General features: G+C 42.4%; 1 protein-coding gene across 1 annotated transcript in view; it reads left to right on the forward strand.

The window, feature by feature from the left end:
- LOC121597071 (1-acyl-sn-glycerol-3-phosphate acyltransferase alpha-like) overlaps window positions 1-20,144 on the forward strand; it is a 56,675-nt gene that overhangs the window by 8,339 nt on the left and 28,192 nt on the right. Inside the window, exon 2 of the mRNA XM_041922566.1 lies at window positions 7,989-8,621. The gene's annotated coding sequence lies outside the window, so the exon portion shown is untranslated. The remainder of the gene's footprint in view (window positions 1-7,988; window positions 8,622-20,144) is intronic.

Raw genomic sequence — 20,144 nt, forward strand, 5'->3', positions numbered from 1 at the left:
TTTTCAGAATATTTAGTTTACAAAAACTCGCAGCTTAACCCACATTTTCTTTATCAATCTTACAAATGGTTGAGAATTCGTACAATTTCAGTCTAGATGAAGCAACGGCTGGAAAAAGGCACATAACTCATCAAGCTTTCAACATTCAAGGACGCAACTATCATTCATTTTTCCAAGTAAAATCCAATGTCCACACGATAGCTTGTTTTCGTGGAAAGTAAATGGAAATGAGCCAGAAGAACCGGCTATAATTTTTTCTCTCTCCCTTTGCTTTCCATTTGGCACATTTGGCTGGCCTAGCCGGTTGGTTCGAACGTGCTGTCGCGATATTAATTGTTAATTACCGGCGTCTGGATGGACCGGTAGCAATTCAATTATGAGCCTGATCCTGGTTGATTAAGTGATTATTGTTTATTCCTCTCCCTCCAATGAGCTACTCGTTCTCTTTTTTTTGCGATGAATTTTTCCTTTCAACAGTCAATATGACTTTTGCTAGCGACTTTAAAGACACATTTCGTCCTTCGTATCCTCCCCGTTCATAAATTATGGTTGAGGTTAGGGCAAGTGTGCTAGTGCGTGTGGCTTGGATTGGTGGGAGGCTTTGGTGCGTTCCATTTTCCGATACGTTTGAGTGGCATTCTTGCCGGACGGTTGCTATATTGATTGCTTCACTGACCTCCCCCGCTTTGAATGGGTTGAAAGCAAGCAAGAGAGGACAGCGTCCAGGAGGGAAGGACAACATGCCGGCGGCAACCAAGCCGAAGTGGCCGACAATTTTAATTTACGCAACAGTGCATATTCCATATGGCGCCAGCACTCGCCCGTTCGCTCATTTATTCCTACGGACGAGGATGATGATGATGATGATGCCGCTGACGACGATGGTGGTGATGGAAAGGGGTTGTTGACCGTGCTGTTCCATGCTGCACGGTGCACTTTTTGCCACGCGTCCACGGCGCGTTGTTTTGTAATCAATTTCCCCATACACACGTACAAAACATGTGGTGGCTTTCCCGCCATGTAAAGATTTTTCTCGACCCTAAACAAGGGGCGAAAGGGGGCAAAATGCCCGGCAAGAAGATGGAGGATCGAGCGGGAACCTTCATCTATCATTTTCACGCACCTGTAAACCGAGCGAGTGGTTTTTCCCGTGGTTAAGGTATGGAAATGGCTGTGTTGTCTGCCAGCCCACGCGCCTGTCTGTGATTGAAGTGTGTGTGGGTTTTTTTGTGTTTTCCACTGCTTTCAACATGCATCCTTCCGGTTGAACTGCAACCGGTGGAATGTATCATTCGGTGTGGGTTAAATAATGCACAGGAAATGCATTGCTTCATTGTGTGCTGCTGTGTGGGGGATTTGAGAGTTTGGGCAGTTTGGATTGTTTGAGCTTCCTGTAAATTGGTTTTAATTGAGCATCTTTGTACGAGAAAAATTATTGTTTTAATTGAAACGATTGAACGATCCGATGGAAAGTTTGGCTTTTCGTGGGGACGTTAATTGAGATCGGAATTTTCGATTCATAGACGCAAGCGACAGACAAAAAGATAACGATTCTGATTGAAAATTTAGGGCAAATATGGAACCGATTGACAAATACCATTTGTGTTTGCTAATATTCGAGGGTCCTGAAATGTTGGTTACCTTACATACCAGTATTTGGTTATTATAATTATTTTCTTTTAAATTATTGGTGAAATTGGTTATATTTGACACGAGAAATGTCACAATATTTGTCGACATACGCATTGCAGTGGTTTTGAATTGTTTTAATTTGAACTGTAAAAAATCAAAATTATTCGTGTTCCTATTTTTGGCAGTATTAAAAGTGAAATATAACTTGTTTGTCGTAATTTTAAAATTCAAAGTGGGCTAGAATAAATTCTTCTACCATAGCATTTGCATAAAAACCACACTTTCATTGGTTTACTGTTTTGGTTCTTTTCATAATAAAAACCTGGCGAACTATTGGATGACAGTAAAACTGCCGAAACATGTTAAATCTGCTCATTTTGTTTGATATTTCGAAAAATACGCAAGGAATTAATGTGAAACTTCGTGAAGCACTTTGAGACAATTTTCAATGCGTTTTTTTTGCAAAATTTCACTATTCATTATTTTGCTTTCCGAAAATTCGTACACTGTCGAAAACTGGTTCAGTTTTTCCAGTTGCTAATATACTAGTTTCAGAGTCGGTGATACTAAATATTATCTTTAATAGAATCAGTTGCTGTCATTTTAAAAATGCAAATGTACCTGTAAACGTATGAGATCTAGGGTAAACGTACCTATAGTGGTGGTATTGCACTAAAATGCGTTCCACACGGCAAATTAAAATTAATTAAGTTATTTACGTTAGTGTGAAATTTTCTTTAGCCTTTTACAAAGGATTTAAAAGATAAACGGGGCCATTCCGTTACCTAGTGACCGAAAAATCCATTGTTTTGTGAAATGTGTCAACGTTTTTTCCAAAATTATTAGGATTTCATAACGGAACTCATATCTTTGTTATTGTTCTAAATGAACACATAATAACGCAATAATTAGTTTTTTAACATAGCTGTGATGAAATGTTATTGCTTTACTGAAATTCGTTGCCTTTTGACCATATTTACGTATTTTTTTTAATATAAGTGTTTTTTACCATAGTGCCATTATAGGCACACAACTCATGCATGTTTCTATAGTGGTCTTAGTTCAAAATCAGTAAAAACAGGTAGTTTTAGATTATTTTCCACGACATTTTTGACATGTCGTACTGTTTTCATTAAAAAAAAGCAACAGAAATGAGTTTTCTGTAAGTAATTTACCAAACATAGGCCAAAGTTCGCATATCTGGCCGAGTGAAAAATCGAATTCAAATTAGGCGTACTCATCCGGGAGTGAGTTGACGACAGGTGTTATAACAGTACTTTAGTCAATATTTTCATCAACCAAATTCATACATTTTTACGATCAATTTATGCAAGAAATCAATATTATCGCAGTAATCCTTACTATTCACACGAAAACAGCTTCAAAACTAAGTTATATTGATAGTATACACTGTTTTGAGGCATTCTTGTTTACCACCACTATAGGAACACTATACAACGACTATAGGAACCATACCACCATTATAGGTACATCGAATTAGTCACAAAAATATGTATTTTTTCATAAGTTTGATGTGTTTCATGGTAAAAATGGTTGTGACTGCGAGGCTAAAACATATTCCAATCGCTATGTGTTAAAATATTAATAAATTTTCCTTTCTGACACTTTAAATCCATTGAACCACAACTGTACCACTACAAATTGCACCACTAATGGTACATTTACACTAGTTTGAATACGATTACGCTATGATCCAGAAAATCCTTTCCAACTCAGAAGACTCCATTAGGGCTTTCAAAAATAAAACCCTAGGAACGTAATATTTTCTCTAACAGTATTTAAATTATTAGTTGCTGGAATTAATTAATCAAATGTTGGAAAAAACAGTACCTTCAACTAAGTGAGATGTAAAATCGATGAAGTTAAAACTTGATGTCTATTAGTCCAAAATGAGGCAAAAATTGGGGGTTCGAAACAAATATTAGTGACAAATATTAGAAGAGGTACAATTTAGGGGCAAAAACTGTTGTCTAGGTCTAAAAATTGTATTTTACGATCAATTACTGAGTATCAATTTTCAGTGAAAGTTTCGTGTAGTTGGTGTTGCTAAATGTGTTACGTCGTACATGAAAAATATTCCTAAATGAAAGGCAAACAGGACATACCAGAGAATGCTGAAAGGATGCGTCTTTGACTGTATCTAAAATGGTTTTCAAATAGAATCGATATTCAAAAAAAAACTTCAGAACAAAAAAAAGAAGTAATTCATACACACACTCTTCGATTTCGGACAAAAAAACCCCATTAACATGCAAATTTATGCCAATCTCATTCGGAAAACTCGGATGCAAAGTGAAGCGCTGAAACAAGAGCGATGTAAAGCCCGACTAAAGCAAGCGAGGCACAGTGACTGCACTCGGGAATGTGTTTGAGGTTGGCACAGTGGCTAACATGGTTGTGTTCCTTGATCCTGAGGGACTTAGGTAGGAAAATTCTCAAACCACTATCGCACGAAAGGCAGTGTACGCGTCTACTGTGGAGAGTGGGACGAGATTGGATTAGCGCAAAAGGGAACATCGTGTTCGTTTGTACTGAAGTGTTTCTTTTTTTTGGTTGTCTCATGTATGGAGAGCATTTCAGATGACCATCGAGAGTGGTTTGCGGTGAGTGAGGAGTGTGGTACACCTGTGTGAGCAGCATCTCTGACAGCATTTTCTCTCGCTCTCTTCGGATAGGGTTTTCCCAGGGCAGGTGTTATGAGTCATCCGGCGTCTGTGCAACGATCTCACGAAAAAACACAAGTGGGCCGTCGTGAGCCGGCACTGTTTTTGTTGCTTCTATTTTTGCACCAATGTGTGTACTCAGAGGAACCCACTCACACGCAGAGTGTCTGGGAGTGGGAAGCGTTAAAATTGTTTACGGAAAAATCGATCCAACCCGAATGGACGGAGTTTGTTGTGGTGCATTTGGCCACGCAGTGTGCAACCATACGCCGAAATGCACTTCCTTCGCCGGCTAATGTAGTTTGCGCTTCGAATTGTTTAATTCGTTATTCAATGCGCCAAGGAAGCGTGGCTCGATTGCTATGGTAATGGTTGCCGCTGCCTTTTTTCGTTTGACGATCGATTGATTGCACCTGAATGGAAATCGCTTCCGCGTTCAAGTGGCTGGCCTAGGATGGTAGTAAAATATTCATTCAAGTGCCTCAGGGCAAGGGGCGCGTTTGTATTTTGTCGATTGTAAACCTGGGGGAAAAACTGGATTGTGTTAAGTGTTGTTGCTTCGATTGTATCGAGCCCTCTCGAGCCGACCGGCCGGACGCATAATATGCGAGCGAAAAGTGTGCAGCAAGAGGGTGGAACACTTCCCACTTCTCCAGGACATGGCGAGGCTTTCTCCTTGCGAAGGAAACGTTTGGGGAGGGGGAGCATAACAAATGATCGTAATTATGTTTACAATGAGTGAATCGAAATAATGTAATTAGAAAGAAAAGTTTACATTTTGCATACACACAAGTGAAGCAGAAAAGGAGCGAATCTAGGGGCTGGTAGGTTTCTGTTTCCCACTTGTATCCGTTCTGTAGGTCGTTTTGCAGGAATGCGCAAAACACGGGGAAAGCATGAAATCTTTCACTCCCCTAAGCGGGTGCAGAAGTGTAAAAGAATTTAATGAAAATGAATCAACAATGAGAACGAATGGCTTTCGCTCTCTCTCGCTCATCTTACGCCATTCTAGTCGCTACATAAAGACCACGGGATGGAGAATAATGGTTTTGCACTGTGGCCGCACGGCGAGGGAGAGCCACAGTGTCGTTGATAAATTGCTTTCATCTAACCTCGTTTGTTCATCGGAAATAAATTGTGACCGAATGTGACTGAATGGACGACGAAGCGAGAGTGGGAAGGGATGTCACACCTTAGTACGATCGAGGCAATGTCTACACACTTGGAAGGTCCTGTTAGTGGGCAAAACATTCCGCCAGCGACACGACATGCTCTGTAAGGTGAGAGACAAATTAAAAGAAGTGTTTGGTGGCGTATGTTTGCTCCTGGGTCGAGAGTTACTGGATGAAGGTTTTTGTACGAAAACCCTTTTTACACGAGCTGTCCTTGTCATCTTGGAGACGTTGGAGCTTCTGGAGTACATTTCGGATTGATTACAACACAATCTTGTTAACGATGGTGCTTGAGACGGAGATTTGAAGTGTCAGCTGGTTTTGTGCACTTAAAAAACATGAATGAGCTCTGTTTTACATTTTTAAGTACAGTTCGACAATTACAGAATCTTAAAAATAATGCTTCTAATTAGGAATATATAAATCTAGGCGAATTTGTATTGTAAATTGCATACTTTACGGCGGTTTTGTGAGCAACAGAAACAAATCGTAGAATTTGTTGCAATAAACGCCTAAAAGTATGCAATAAGCATAACGTATATCGTAATTCTTTCACCACCCTGTTGTGCTCGTACATCTAAAATATTGTACATTACAGTTAAATAATAAGAGGAAATAATAAGAGTCCACAACGGAATACACAGTTCCTTCTGCATCTTCACTGCATTGACCCAATGGCGCATCACACTTCCCATCGCGGCGTACGGACGTGCAGTACGGACAACAACAATAGCCGGTCAACCGCACGGGCATTGCAATGAGCGTAAATTTATGTCTTAATTAAAGGTAATTGAAGGTAGGAGTGATATATAAGTATTGCACAGTGATAAGACGCTTTCTCTCTCTTCGTGGAGGAGAAGAAGACCTTTAGACCTTTAGCGCTTTTGGCTGCATGAAAGCCGGCAGCCGCCGGCACGTCCGTTGGTGTGTGGTATTGCCGTTGATGCTTAATTGGTATCCACACAGCGCGCTGAATGTCGATCGGAGGTTATATTTATTGTCAAATTAGCACGAACCTGCTCGGGTAGGAGGTTTGGAAAATGTTACATCCGTTTTTATTGGATTGGTGAAGAAGGAAGGGTAAAGTACAACTACAGCGTCCGATATGTTTGGTCTGTCTTGAAGATGGTAGCTCAGATAGGATTGTTTGGATCGCTTTAACCGCTAAACTGGAAGTCACAGAAGTTGGAATACAAATTGAAGCAATTTACCGCTTGAAATTGAACTCCAATGCAATACAATCACTCTCACTTTGTAGCTGAAAGATTCCAAAATCCATCCCAGAAAGTGAACAAGAATGTGCACACTCCACAGACTTGTTGCAACGATACATTCTACGCTTTAGCTCATGCAAGCTTCTGCACACCACTTTGCTGACAGTTGCTATTTTTCATCCATTTCTTTCCATTTCCCACGCCTCGCCAGCAAATTGATCACTTTAATTTGGACGGATTTTTGTGCACTCATTGATTTTGAAACTCTCCCTGCTGTTCTTTATGTACTTCCTTTATTGCAGATACTCTCCGTGTGGAAGGTGAATCCGATAGAAACCGAATACCAGCTCCAAACACTGCACCAACGGGCCCGGTTAGGATTGCACCCGGAAGACAGAGCAAAAGAATGATATAAATTTTGCCACTGAAGGCAATAAAAGGGATCAGCGTGAAATAAACGGCAGCGCTTGTGTGTGTCTGTGTTTGCCCCTCCTGGGAGCAAAACCGATGAAGGCTTACTATCGAAGGCGTCTTCGTTGGCTGTTAAAGAAATAGATTGCAGCTATCTTGCTGGCAAGTTGGTTGTTATGCTTCGGGTGTACTCGGTGGGCGGAAAGAGAATATTCTATTAGACACACTGTGTCAGGGAAAACACATTTCATCTTGCTTAACTGTGCGCTGCCTATCAGAAGGTGTTTGTGTGTGTGAGAGAGTGGTGGAATGTTTTCAGTGCAATAAATATAATAAATGGCCACACATCATCATCATCGCCAACGCCATTGCTCCATCGCTCCCTTTCGCTCATGGAAAAAGTCAAAGTGTGATATAGAAAGCAAAAAAAAACCCAGCAGGGAAAGGGAAGCCCAAAAAATGGCCTCTTTAAGAAGAAAAATAAGAATTTAAAAGTGAAAGTGAAAAATCTCGAGCAGCGTGCAAACGTGAAAAGTGAAAAATTATTACAATCTTGCATTCTACACTTTGAATTTAATATATTTATGCCGCAAGTGGCAGTGAAGCAAGCAACCGAAGTGTGTGAATGGGAGTTTACAAGGCGCTGGCTTCCAATGCTAACCGCCAGATGGAGCTACACTCCACGGTGGAGTGTCTTTGCTCCTTCTTGTCGAGATTGTCTCCATTTTTTGTTCTGCTTTCTTTTCGAAAGTGTAAAGTTTAATCCTGCTCGTTCCGCGTTTGTGTTCGTTTGTTTTAAGGCTTCCGTGCTAAGCTCCGGGCAGGCAGCTTCTTTTCAATTCTCACCGAATTTCCTCTATCTCTTACAACTTTAGATTCAGCGGTTTTTCTTGTAAGGATGTACGTTACTGTGATCATCGCGTGTGTGTTCATGTTTACAGCAGTTGGGCGATAGAAGGGGAAAGTAGTGAGGTATCTTTTACATGAATGTATTTTTGTGTTTGTGTGTGTAGTGTGTCACTGTAGAGTGTGTTCTGTGCAAACGCTTGTTTGCAAACGTGTCTTTCTCCATCCCGAGCAAAAGGCAACCATTCGCCCGAAAATGTCTCGCGTAACGCGTATCGTATCAGTGTGATAGTGAAAGAGTGTTCTGAAGGCGCAGTTTTGTCGAGGGGGGAGGTTTGTCGGCGTAATAAAAGTGCGGCCGTTATTTGTGCAAAATTTGGCCCAACATCCTCCAACCTTTGCCCGCACAAAAAAAAAAAGCCGGCTCCTCCGGTAAAAGGCAAAGAGTGAAGCAAGCGGTGGGCAACAAAAGAAAGAAAGGTGTGGTGTGTTTAAAGTTTTGTCACTTTTTGCGTGTTTTATCGCGTATCGTGTTTCAGCGTTTTACGGCGTGAAAAGTGTACAACCAAAAGCAAAAGAGAGAGTGTGTGTGTGTATATATGCTGATCCTACCCCGGCGGTTGGATTATGCACCGTGGGATAATGAAGAAACAAATTTAACGGTAAGTATCCTGGTCACGGCACCACCAAAACACAACTCTCGTTCTCTTTTTGGATTCTCGGGGCAGGCTTAGCGGAGCGGTACAGCAGGGATTTGTTTTGCTGACCAGAATAATTACGAACAAGCGAAGCGAATCCTTGCCGGGAGGTGCTATTTCTTTCACTTATTTCATCGTCTGTTGGGCCTTCTCTTGTTTTGCATTCCAGTGGGAGAGCAAGCTGTTTGCACAGTGTAAAGTTTGTTTTAATTGTTGTGCAAAACATGTTCCTTTCCATGTCTGTTTCCCTTTCTGCTCTGGTAACCAAGGTGAAAAGACTATAACATTTGTACACAAAAAAAGAAGAAAAAACCCAAAGGTAGTCTCCACTGCAGCATGAACGAAAGATAAATTGCAATGAAATAAAAGAAAATAGAGCGGCAGCGAACGCTGCAGCAGACGGGTGCAGATACGGTGGCTCCTGAGAAGACGCGTGGCAGGATTATAGTGTCCTGGCAAAGGATAAAACACGATGGCAATGGCTGACGGTAGGCCAGCTTATTCAGGCCAATTATGATAATTAATGAAATGTGGACGAGAGTCTACGGACTGTTTGAGAATCCTGTACAATCCTGTTCTTTTTTTGCCGGTTCGTTAGTCCATAAACAAAATGAGCATATTTAAAATGGATCAAAAGAAAGGGAGGGATGTGTGGTGAAAGAGCTGGCTTCACGATGCAGCAATTGGAAATATTAAATTTTATAGAACATTCTTGGTGGACGTGGGCCAGGACCACGTAGGACTCCCGTTTGGCTCACAATACAATAGTGATGGAAATGAGACATAATTTGCATCCGTGCTTGATGGATTATGTATAGACTGTTATGCAGATTTGCTGATGGTTCATTGTGTTGTGCCTTGCCATCAATCGGAATGCACTTGATTTGGTCGACCGGCTTCAGTTTATTAGCATGAAAATTACAGCTGATTGTGCTGAGCTATGGCAAAAAGTAGCTCCAGCTGGTCGCAAAAAGGCGTGTATCCAATTTTAGACCGCAACTACTTGACCGAGCGACGATGGGACAGAGATCCTCACTTTTGATTGGCTTGCCAACCGTGCAGCGAGCAGTAGTTGTGCATCATCGAAATGTTTATTCTGGAGCAAAAGAAGTGAGTGAAGCCGAAGAGACTGGATGCTCATGATTTGCATGTCATCAATATTTGATCGAGAACGCGCCACAGAACGGAAGCTCCGGAAGCTCATAAGAGGAATAGCATTACAATATTTTCTATGTCTGCGCAGCAAAAGACAACTCTGGAGCTTAGACTGATGAGTTTTTGTTTTATTCCATTCCGTAATGGAGAAGCTTGTTTTTTCCTTCTTCTGTGCAGTTGAATTAGAAACCAAATGTCTGCTAACACACACAAAAAAAAGAAAGGTAAAGGTAGAACCCGTAACGAGAACTGTTCCTTTTAACTCCCATTTGCAGTGCTCCGTTCCGGATGGGAGGGGAAGGTTTTTCCGGCGTTGGTGAGTCAAGTCTTGATGAATGTCAATGAAAGTGATGAAAAGCGAGAACGCGTGGTTGTGAGGAGAGAACAAAAAATCGTCCACGAAGGGAAAATGGCGCTTGGAAGACACAGGGGCCGGTTGACGTCCCACGACCAGTAAGTATGGCGTTGAACGTGACTGCGTTGTCTGATGAGCTCTGGGGCGGTGGAGGGGATGTTCTTGCAATTGCTAGCAACCTTTGAAACGCGTTGAAGGAAACAAGTTAGCATTCGACTTTTAGCATCCGGTATAGCACAAGACGAAGATACTAGTTAGTGCGTGTCGTACGCTTTTTTTCGCTCTTCCGCTCTAGCTCTAGCGTTCTTGAAAAGTGAATGTTTGATTTGGACGAAATAGCGTAGCAGTTTATTTGTAAGTTCATATCGAGGAGGGAAGAACTGCTACAATATTAGGAAAAATCAATTCGTGCGTCTTGTGATTCCTCACATGCATTTTCGTTTGCTCTGCGATCGATCGATGACAGCGTCCAGACAATCAAATTTCACCACCCCCAGACATGGTTGATGGTTTCTAATAGTCCCTTGGGGAGGGAAAGGGCTCGACAAGGCCAAATGAACTAGCAGTTAGTTGTTAAATAAAAATAGAAAACCCCCTGCACACGTGATGCGTAGTTTTTGGTTACAGATGAAGCTAGAAAGGGATAAAGCAACGTGTTTTTCAGGCAAAAAAAGCATAAAAGTGTGTGAGTCGAATGTGAGTCGAAAAGCCTACAAGTATGCAATCCCCGTTACAATAGCTAAGGCAACTACCCAACTAACAAAATCGACATGCTTTCTCATTCTACCCAATAGATCAGTAAACCTGAGAGAGCGTGAAAGCATGCCGATTTTGTCGCGTAGGTAAGGGAATAAGTAAAATGTACTTATTGACAACGGGTTCATATTCCTTAATCGGATGTTAAGCAGTGTTTTGGTGTTTCAAAAAGGTCTTTGTGAGTTTTATAACATTTTGAACGGAGCCATTTAAAAACTAAAACATTTAAAAGATGTAAATGTTGTGGATATGTTCGTCTATATTTGTTATTGATGAAGATAAAGCATAGTACCAGTAATTCTCTAACCATGCCAGCAAGACAATTTTGGACGCAAGACATACTTACACACAATTAGTGTGCCTCGAAAAAATCAAAAAGATATGTAATTGTGCCTTCTTTTGCTATGAGCACAATAAAAAGTACAAAAATGTCTCTTGTACTTTTATTCCAAGACGCTGTTGCTGTTACTACTGCTGCAATCTCTTACTTACATATTTTTATAGCACTTCAGTCCTTCTTGCTGCGGCGTGAGCACTCCCGCGGTTGCAAAAGTTTAATGACCGGTGCTCGTTTAGTGCCCAATTTATGAAGGCCAGTCAGACACAGCACAAAATGTCATAATTTGCGCAGCTACGCTAGAAGAACTAGAGCCAATTTTTATGCGGGAGCTAACTTTGGGTTTTTTTCTGGGGGCTTGTGGGTAAGCCCCTTTTTTGTCGTGAATTAAAAACGTGACCGGTGCATAAAGGTTAAGGCTTAAATTAAGTTTATACACCGTATCATGTCATGGATAAATGAGAAAAAAACACACAAAGCTGCAAAGCAAGAACATGCCCGAGTACAGGTTGTGTTCGTAGTAAGAATTCGACCTTCGCCAATCACCACGAACCAACGAAAAAGGATAAAGCCCTGTGTCTGCAGCTTATCCTAAGGTTATTCCGTTGACACTCACGTACTTTGTTTATGTCTTGCCATACTTGCGACGTGGCCATCGGGTCATGCTCGTAAACACGGAGGCTGGGGGATAGATCCCGTCCGCAATAAGTACGCAACCCTACTTTTTACAATAACAATGTGACGTCTACTTTCCCGCTGTTGATGAGAAGCTTTCGGGAACTATTTCGGCAGGCCAGCAGGGCACTAGAACCTTTTCCTCCGATTTTATGTCTCAAGTTGGACGTTTGGGAAGATTTGAGGTCGCTTCACTGTTTCCCAAATCTTTGCACCTCTTGTACACCGTACAGCGGAAACGAGTTTCGCCGGCCCGATCCCCTTTACACTCGGGAGCCAATAAAGCAGCTCAACCTGCAATCGTAAATCAAACCGTTAACACGTTCCTGGCACGTGTGTCCTTAGAGCATGAGAGACGTTTTTTTCTTCTTTTGGAATGGTTGGTTCCCCTTGTTTTGGTTGGCTTCAAACAACGGTACAGTACAGGAGCAGGATGTAGGCTTTAACCAGTGCCAGCTTTATGACCTTGCTAGGACCTGAATCTGGTGGTGCTAAAGCTGGTGCAGGCCGGAAGTAACCCGTAAACAATACGGTTCCGTTCCATGTAGCGTCGTGTCTGCGTTTTTTGTGTGTACCATGTATCCTTTTCAAGGGCTGGTTTTGTTGCCTATTCTTTCCCTCGGTACAGTGTATCCTGGTGGAGCGGTGTACAGATAAGACACGATGAAAAGAATTATGTCTTTTCTTCGGTATGAGAGGGAAACGCAACGGAAATGAATGGTTATGTTGTGGGCGATGGGGATGCTAGACGTGTTAGTTTCTTCGATGCTGAAAGAAAGGCTTCTAGAAAGCTGGAATAGATGTCAAACTATACAAACATAAAAATTGGGATCGTTTTGTACAGCAAGTTGCATACTTTTAGGCGATTATTTGCATTGCAGAGTATAAAGTATGCAATCTAAATGACAAACCTCAAAATTATCTCAGAAAATCAGAGACCTATGTCCTCGAAGCCCGAAATAACCAGTCTACAGGTTAGTGTGAGTAGTTCGTACCATTATTACGCTCCCATTTGACCCTCTCATCCTTACGCATTGACCGTTTTTTGGTACGTCTTTTGGCACGCTCGTATCACTCTCACCCGTGCCTACGATCCGGTCACGATGCCGGAAGGTGCTTTCGGCTGCCAATCAAACGCCCATATGTCATAGGAAATTATGTCCTAATTGCATGTAAATGTAACATAACATCTACACCAGCAGCGTCCCGGTTGCGTGCGAAGGTTCCGGAACCGCGCGCACTTCACCCTTGGCAGCCCGCGGGGTATTAATGCGAAACGAAGAAGGTTGAACACAAAACGCCCACACGAGCAGAAATGGATTATGGGCGGGTGGGTGTGTGTGCTCCCGTTTTTGCAAAAAGTTAAGAGTGTCGGAAAACGGATGTTTTGTTGTGGATTTCTTTTCTTGGAAGGGTGTAGCGCAGCGTTCGAAGCATCGGTTCATTTAATTACCACAAACTATAGCAGGGAAATTTGAGCACAGGCGAGAGAAAGAGATGAAAAAAAGTGTGCTTCTTGGGATTGCATGATGAGGGAGAGATGTTTGGTCGGGGAAAAATGGTGCAGCAGAAGGTGTGCCACTTACAGCAGCCTCATTGGTGGCTAGCAACAGATGGTCTTATTATTATATTATTTACTGTTTCTTTCCCGTTCAAAGGCAAGAAAATGCGTTGGAACGGAAGGTAGGACGGTCTTAAATTTATCTACAAGTGCTAAGTAAACATAGGGCGGATATTGCAGAAGGACGAACAAAGGTGTTGTGTAACGATTGTAATAACGATAATCTACTACGAAGGCTCAGCTGTTTCTTGAAAATAATATAGTGTTGGAATGTTTCTTTGATATGGGGTAATTAAAATACACATGGGGAAGACACATATACAAGAGAAATATAACAAAAGAAGTGTACTTGTGCGAGTATCAGTTTTTAGGTAATCAATGGTGCAGAACCTGTGATTTCGGGGACCCTTCTGTTCGACAATACAGCGGTGGAATGCGTTTGCGGTGTAAAACGCCTGAAAGTATGGACTAAATTTCGTTTTGATGTAGTGTGTTTCGTGTTTATTGTTAATTTACCCTGATTCAATCAAAGTTAGAAGATGAGTTGATATTTATTATCTTTTATAAAAGCAACAAAACAATGAAAAAGTTTTTAAATGTACCTGTACCTTTAAATTATCTGCGTTACTATTAGATGGAGGATGAATTGCACACTGTCAGGCGGATTTTATGAATGTGCCAATAGAGCAAAAAGTCAAAAAACTTTTATTTTTAACACAAAAAATAGCATTTGGAACCATTTATATCCATATTTATACTATGTTGAACTACCTACACTATATGTCTTAGCTTTCATGCTAAAACCGGTATAAATGTATAAATTACACAATGACGAATGATTCAATCAACGTATCTTCTTGCAAGGGTATGAGGCAAAAGTTTTCAAACTGTCGCGACATGCGTGGTCCATGAGAGAGGAAATTTGGCGACAGTAAACATGTATATATTTCCTGCCATTGCCACTCGGAATTATTTTTGTTATTTATAGTGTGAGCGTTGCTGACAAATGCGTTCTCAAGTTATCCCTCAGTATAGTTTCTATCAGATAGGTTTAGTGATGAAACGATAGAAAATGTGAAAAATGTGTAAACAACAGAGATGATTTCGAAATAAAATCATATCTTGGAAATGTATTCATTTTTTGTAACAAAATATGTTATTGGTGATAACTAAACCTCGATAAAGGCAGATTGCCAGCGTCTCCAGCTTAACCTGGGCTTAACTTAACGTAACATAAAATGTAACGTAGCATAACTTTTTGGATCATAAATACTGTTTTAATTAGTACAAACACGTTCGACGCATGTTATTTGCTGTGTTTGTGTGTGTGTGTGTTTTGCATACAACTTTCTTGTTCAACAAAACAAACAAACATGGCTTTCGCCAATACTGTCGTACCATTCGGAGCGCGTTACACTATACGCAAGCAGGCCTACTTTATACCCGAAACAACTTGCAGCCCCCTTTGCTAAGATGCAAATAAAAGTCTCCTTTGGGACACGAACCTTACCTCGAGCGCCCCAACAATGATTCGTATTTCACCTCACCGCGAGAACACGGGCAGAGCCTTCCCGTTATGCAAATCAGTATCGATTTTCAATTCCAAATCTAAGCCAAATTGAAGCCTCCCCTATTTTTCTGACCCTCAAAAGCGGTAGCGCAAAATAGGCAACGTCTAGTAGAAGCTTCTGTCTCTCTGTGTTGGTAGGGAGTGTAGCTTTAAGACGTCGCTTGGAAAACTTACCACCAACGAAGCAGTAGTTCAACAGCCGGGTAGAGCTCCACAGCACAGCGAGTGGCAAGGTTTTGATAAAGAAACATTGCCATTCGGTCGGCCGGATAAGGCCATTTTTGCTCGCGTACAGCATAGGCATTTCATGGCGATGCCCACGAAGGGGACAGCTCCCAAAGTACTGCCCGTGTCCGTGCGTGGTTTCGTCTCGAAGAGGTGGCAGAAAATGCAATCCATTTCCACCCCTCTGCCAGCCATTTGAAAGATGGCGCTCTGCTGGAACGATATGATGCTGGGTATGAAGGGCGAAGAAAGCAATTGCAACCGATGGAATGGACAGCTTCCCTACGCTACTGATAAAAGGGCGAAGTAAATATTTTGCACCCAGAGTTTTTCACTTCAATTGTACTTCGGGGTTTTTATGAGAAATGCTCTCACGTCCAAGAAAGTGGTCTTTGCGAGACCCGACACCTCCCCGTTCTTGGTTGCCGAAAATCTAAAGGTTATTGGTTCCGAAGGGGCAGCTTTTAAAGTTTATGTTTATTCGCTTTTTTCCCGCTACCTTAGTTTCCTGTCGGGCAAGTCGTCGGGCGAGACAATAAAAAATTCCCGCCACAAAACACTGCTGCTGCTGCTGCTCCCTGAGGACTGGGACAAATGTGTTGTGTGGCGGCAAATCAGCAACAGCCGGTGCATGTTTGGTAGTGATAAAGTTGAAAGTGAATTTTATTCGATAGCAACCGCGCTCACCAAGTAGCGCCACTGGGGAGCAGTTTCTTCTGGCGGAAAACCAGGCACTCCAGCTTAGCTTTTGGGAGGGAGCACAAACAACATACAACTAGTAGTCTCAAGAAACGGAACGACACATTACACCCTGTCCTGTGCTTGTTGGTGGCTAATTTTTGCCACATTTGTCTTTGGGTGACTTCTTCCTGTTTGTCTTTACGATCAGCAGGAATAAAACGTACTTCCTTTCGGGCGGTTGTTGTCGTACAACCGGAACTTGTAGGTATCGTCTTGCGCGAGCCAAACGGATGGACTGCTTTGAAGCGAATTTGAATATTTGCAATAAAATGTATCCGACCGTTTTCGCTGCAAAAGTCGCTTGTTGCCGAGAGCGCCAGAACGGTCCGATGTAAGCACAGCTCGGTCAGCTGGCATGCTGGCACGCTAGCAGTAGCAACTGCCTGGTCAATGGATATTCTGGACTGCTGAATGCTCCCGCTGCGAAAGATAGGACAAAGGACCGGAAAATTATGTATATTTGCTTTTACCTTATCGCACTGTTTTCATAAATATTAAACTAGAATTTATTGGAGCGTTTTCAGCGCTGACGTACTGAGAGCACAGCCCGGGCGAGTGGGTTCAGCTTTCAGGTTCGGCTAACGGTGGGCTAATGGAAGCACCGTTGGTGGTCAACTCGCGCGCGCGAATCGTCGGCTACGGAAGGGGCAAATCGCTGCAGAGTAATTATTGGAAAAATATAGCATCGTGCAATGGGCAAAGTGGAATATTTTGTGTTGCAGTCAAATTAGACACTGGGAAGGGTGCTTTTTGAAGCAGCGAAATGTTTAATTAATGGAAAGTTATTTAGTGTTTTTTTGGAAATGTAGGAGAATATTCTGTTTTGGTGCTATTTAGTGTAGTTTCCATTTGAAGTTCTGATGTTTGATATTTTGATGTTTCAGTGTAAGTTATGTTTGATTTATCTTTTTTTTTATTCAAAAGAGGCGTTATAAATTTTCTGAAATATCAGAAGGTCTGAAAAAGTCGTTATGAATTTTAAATTTTCTAACAAACGTTATATAATATCTATAAGAAATGTTCGATTGTTATGATTAAATCATTTAAAGTGATTAATTATTAAAATTAAAATTTTGCTTTATTAAAGGAATTAGTTTACTTAATTACCATGAACGTGAAGACATTACCACATCAACAAGGAAAAATGTATAATTTTGGCCTTACTCTCCTTTTTTTGTCACTAAACTTTTAAAACACAATCTATTTCCTTACATCTCGAGTTGTTCTAGAGTTTTCGGAACGCCTAAATGTATGCAATGCAGATTTTTGTTATTTCAGATATTAAGGTAACTAATTCAAAAAAATAACAAAAACCGGAGCTGCATAAATTTGGGCGCTCGTAAGACTCAGAACACGAGTAAAAAATTCTTCACATATTATTGCCAACAAGTTTTGACCAGTTTTGCGTTCATAAATTTCCTCCACTAACATTTCACTGTGTGCAGCAGTCGATTCCGGCCGGCATGTTAACATGTTGCAGTTTTGATCGCGCACCGTAGTCCGCGTCCATAGCAGGGTCAATGCAAAACGGGTGAATGGGTGCGCTTTCAGCCGGTTCCATTCAGCCATGCATATCCGCACGTTTGCTTCCTTTTAACGTAGTTTGCCCAAGGACATTGCGTTATTGGCATCGGCGGTTTGAAAGAGCTCGTAGATGAAATGCCTGTGGGGGGAAGCGGTTAAGACTGGCAGTCGGTTCAGCTAGACGGTGAGTTCGGTCGAGTTCATTGGTGCCGTGCATTGGTGGGAACGTGCAATGTGTTTCATATTTGTTCTTTCAATTGAATCTTTAGAGCTTTTATTTTAACTACTAACATACGTAGACGTACGTTGGCATACTCCTTCGAACGTAGGACGTAGCCCAGGTAGCCAGGCTAAAAACCCCGTAGGGCTAACGTCATCTCCATCCTTTAGCAGAAAAGCCGTAACGTCAAGTTCATTACACTGTCGAACAAAAAAGAGAGAAAAAGAAATCGCGGGTAAAGCTACCGAGCAAGAGAACGCGACGGCGTTTGTCGCACTCCAATACAATAAATCTTTCACGTTTTCCACCATTTTTAGGACAGTGTCAAACGGGTGGATGGAGGCAGCATTCAGGATGGGATAGTAATTTTCCGCCTTTCGACACCGTCAGTGGCGTGGAGCCCGACACCATCCAGTGAGAGGCCTCTTAATTAACAATAATTTAGGAAGTATCACCCAAATGGAAAGTCAGCCGGAATGGGAGCCTAGAAACAGTTTCCAGTTGCTCCAGCTTCGCGCCGCACCAGGCAAATGGTACGAACGATGGTGCGTGTTTCGGATGCTTGGGATGGTTGGAGCTCGTTGTGCTTCAATGACCATTAAGATCATCTACAAACGATAAGCATGGCGCGTCTTCGTGTCACCGAATCACCGAACAGGCTTTAAAGTGTTGGAGGTTTTGCGCCTGCCAATAGGCAAAAGGCACATTCACTCGCCCGATGGTGTAGCGCCTGCCAATAGGCAACGCTTTCACTCCCCAACGGACCCGCTGACGATGATGATGGCGCGGTAGAGGTTAGCATCGAACCGTGACTCGTGCCGCCTGCCTGGATCAGTGGTGGAATTTGGGGTAGATTTCTTTAAGGTTTAAATTGGGAGGAAAATTTTTAATGGTTCAATATAACGCCGGCATTTTTGGGGGAACGATTGGGAGGTTGGATCGGTCGGATCATCTTGTTTCTGTCACTGCCGCGCGATGGTGGAATTAAACGGCTGCGGAATGTTTGTGGGGGCCCCCGGGATTGAAGGCACAGTCACGGTTCACGTCAGCGTGGAAGAAGGATCCATTGAAAGCCGTGTTTGGCAAGAGGTTAGCATTGTTTGGCAGCACCAATCCACGAAATTTCTGACGCTGGTTTTGCAAGCAGAGTGCGGCGAAGTGTCGTTGTTTCTCGCTTTCGGTCGTGGCTTTTTGAATCGAAAATCGATAGCAAATTGGTTCGCTGTCTGCACCAATTCGGGTGTACAGGCGTTTCACAGCTAGAAGCTGCCGTTTTCTCTAGGAAGCATTTTAAAGTATGCCCATTATCGGATATGATGTTCTGTGTGTATGCGCGCGTGTGCTGTAGCGGAATGGGCGAGGAGGTAAATTGAATTTCGTGGCAAATGTATTTAAGAAATAAAGCTTAACAACTCACAACGCATCAACCCCTCGGTAGGATAATGCGGTAGCACTTGGGGTATTTTTTGGGGAGGGAGAAGCACTTTACTCCACGTTAATGTGTTCTTGGAGCTGCAAACTGGTACAGTTTAGGTCGTTTGCCGTTGTTTGGGAAGTTGTGCTAAATACGGCTGCCGCATGGCCGTTTGGATCTGTTATCGGTTTAGCGGAATCCTAACCATGATCAAACACACTCAGGAAAAAAGGCCTTATGTTCATAAAGTTTCATGTTTTTATCACTTCAATGCCCCAAAATACCACATCTGGCTGGGAATCAATCGTCAAACGGGAAGTGATATCGGCGAGAAGTTCCCCAAATTGTGTAGAAAACCCGTTGGGAGCTCTCCCCCGGGGGAATAGTCAGTTTTTCGCAATTTAATTAATTCTATTGCTCTCAGCACAACTTCCCCGGCAAGCTTTGCTGTTTGGTTCGATTGCGCGTGGATGAAGTTTCTCCAATATTTTGCTAACAATTCTTACATCCCCGAAAGGTAATGTGTGTGTGTTGGAGATGTGTGTCTGCAGGCAAACCTCCCCCCGAATGTGGAATGAAAACTTGGAGCACCGAAATAATACAGAGGGTCCAATGAGTGTCTGTGTGTTGATGATGATGATGTTCCGGCCTCTCAATGTCAGTGATATGTTTACGAGCTATTTGAACGAGCCTCCCTGTTCCGAGAATCGAGAAGCGAACAAATATTGACTCATCCTCGCGCACAATCGACATTTGGCAATATTCCAAACCCTGCAAGGGAAAGGGCCAGGGAGGAGAGCTGATGGACCATTACGATGATGAGATCTCAATGCCGGTTTTCTGCTGTTGCCCTTTACGGTACTGCTGCTGCTGATAATGATGATGTGGGCTGTGCTGTTGTTCGGGGGTTTTGGATTCGTAAATGTAACGCCTGGTGCGGTTTGTTGTTGGTTC

The sequence above is a fragment of the Anopheles merus genome, chromosome 3R (assembly GCF_017562075.2).
Source record: "Anopheles merus strain MAF chromosome 3R, AmerM5.1, whole genome shotgun sequence".
Lineage (NCBI taxonomy): Eukaryota > Metazoa > Arthropoda > Insecta > Diptera > Culicidae > Anopheles > Anopheles merus.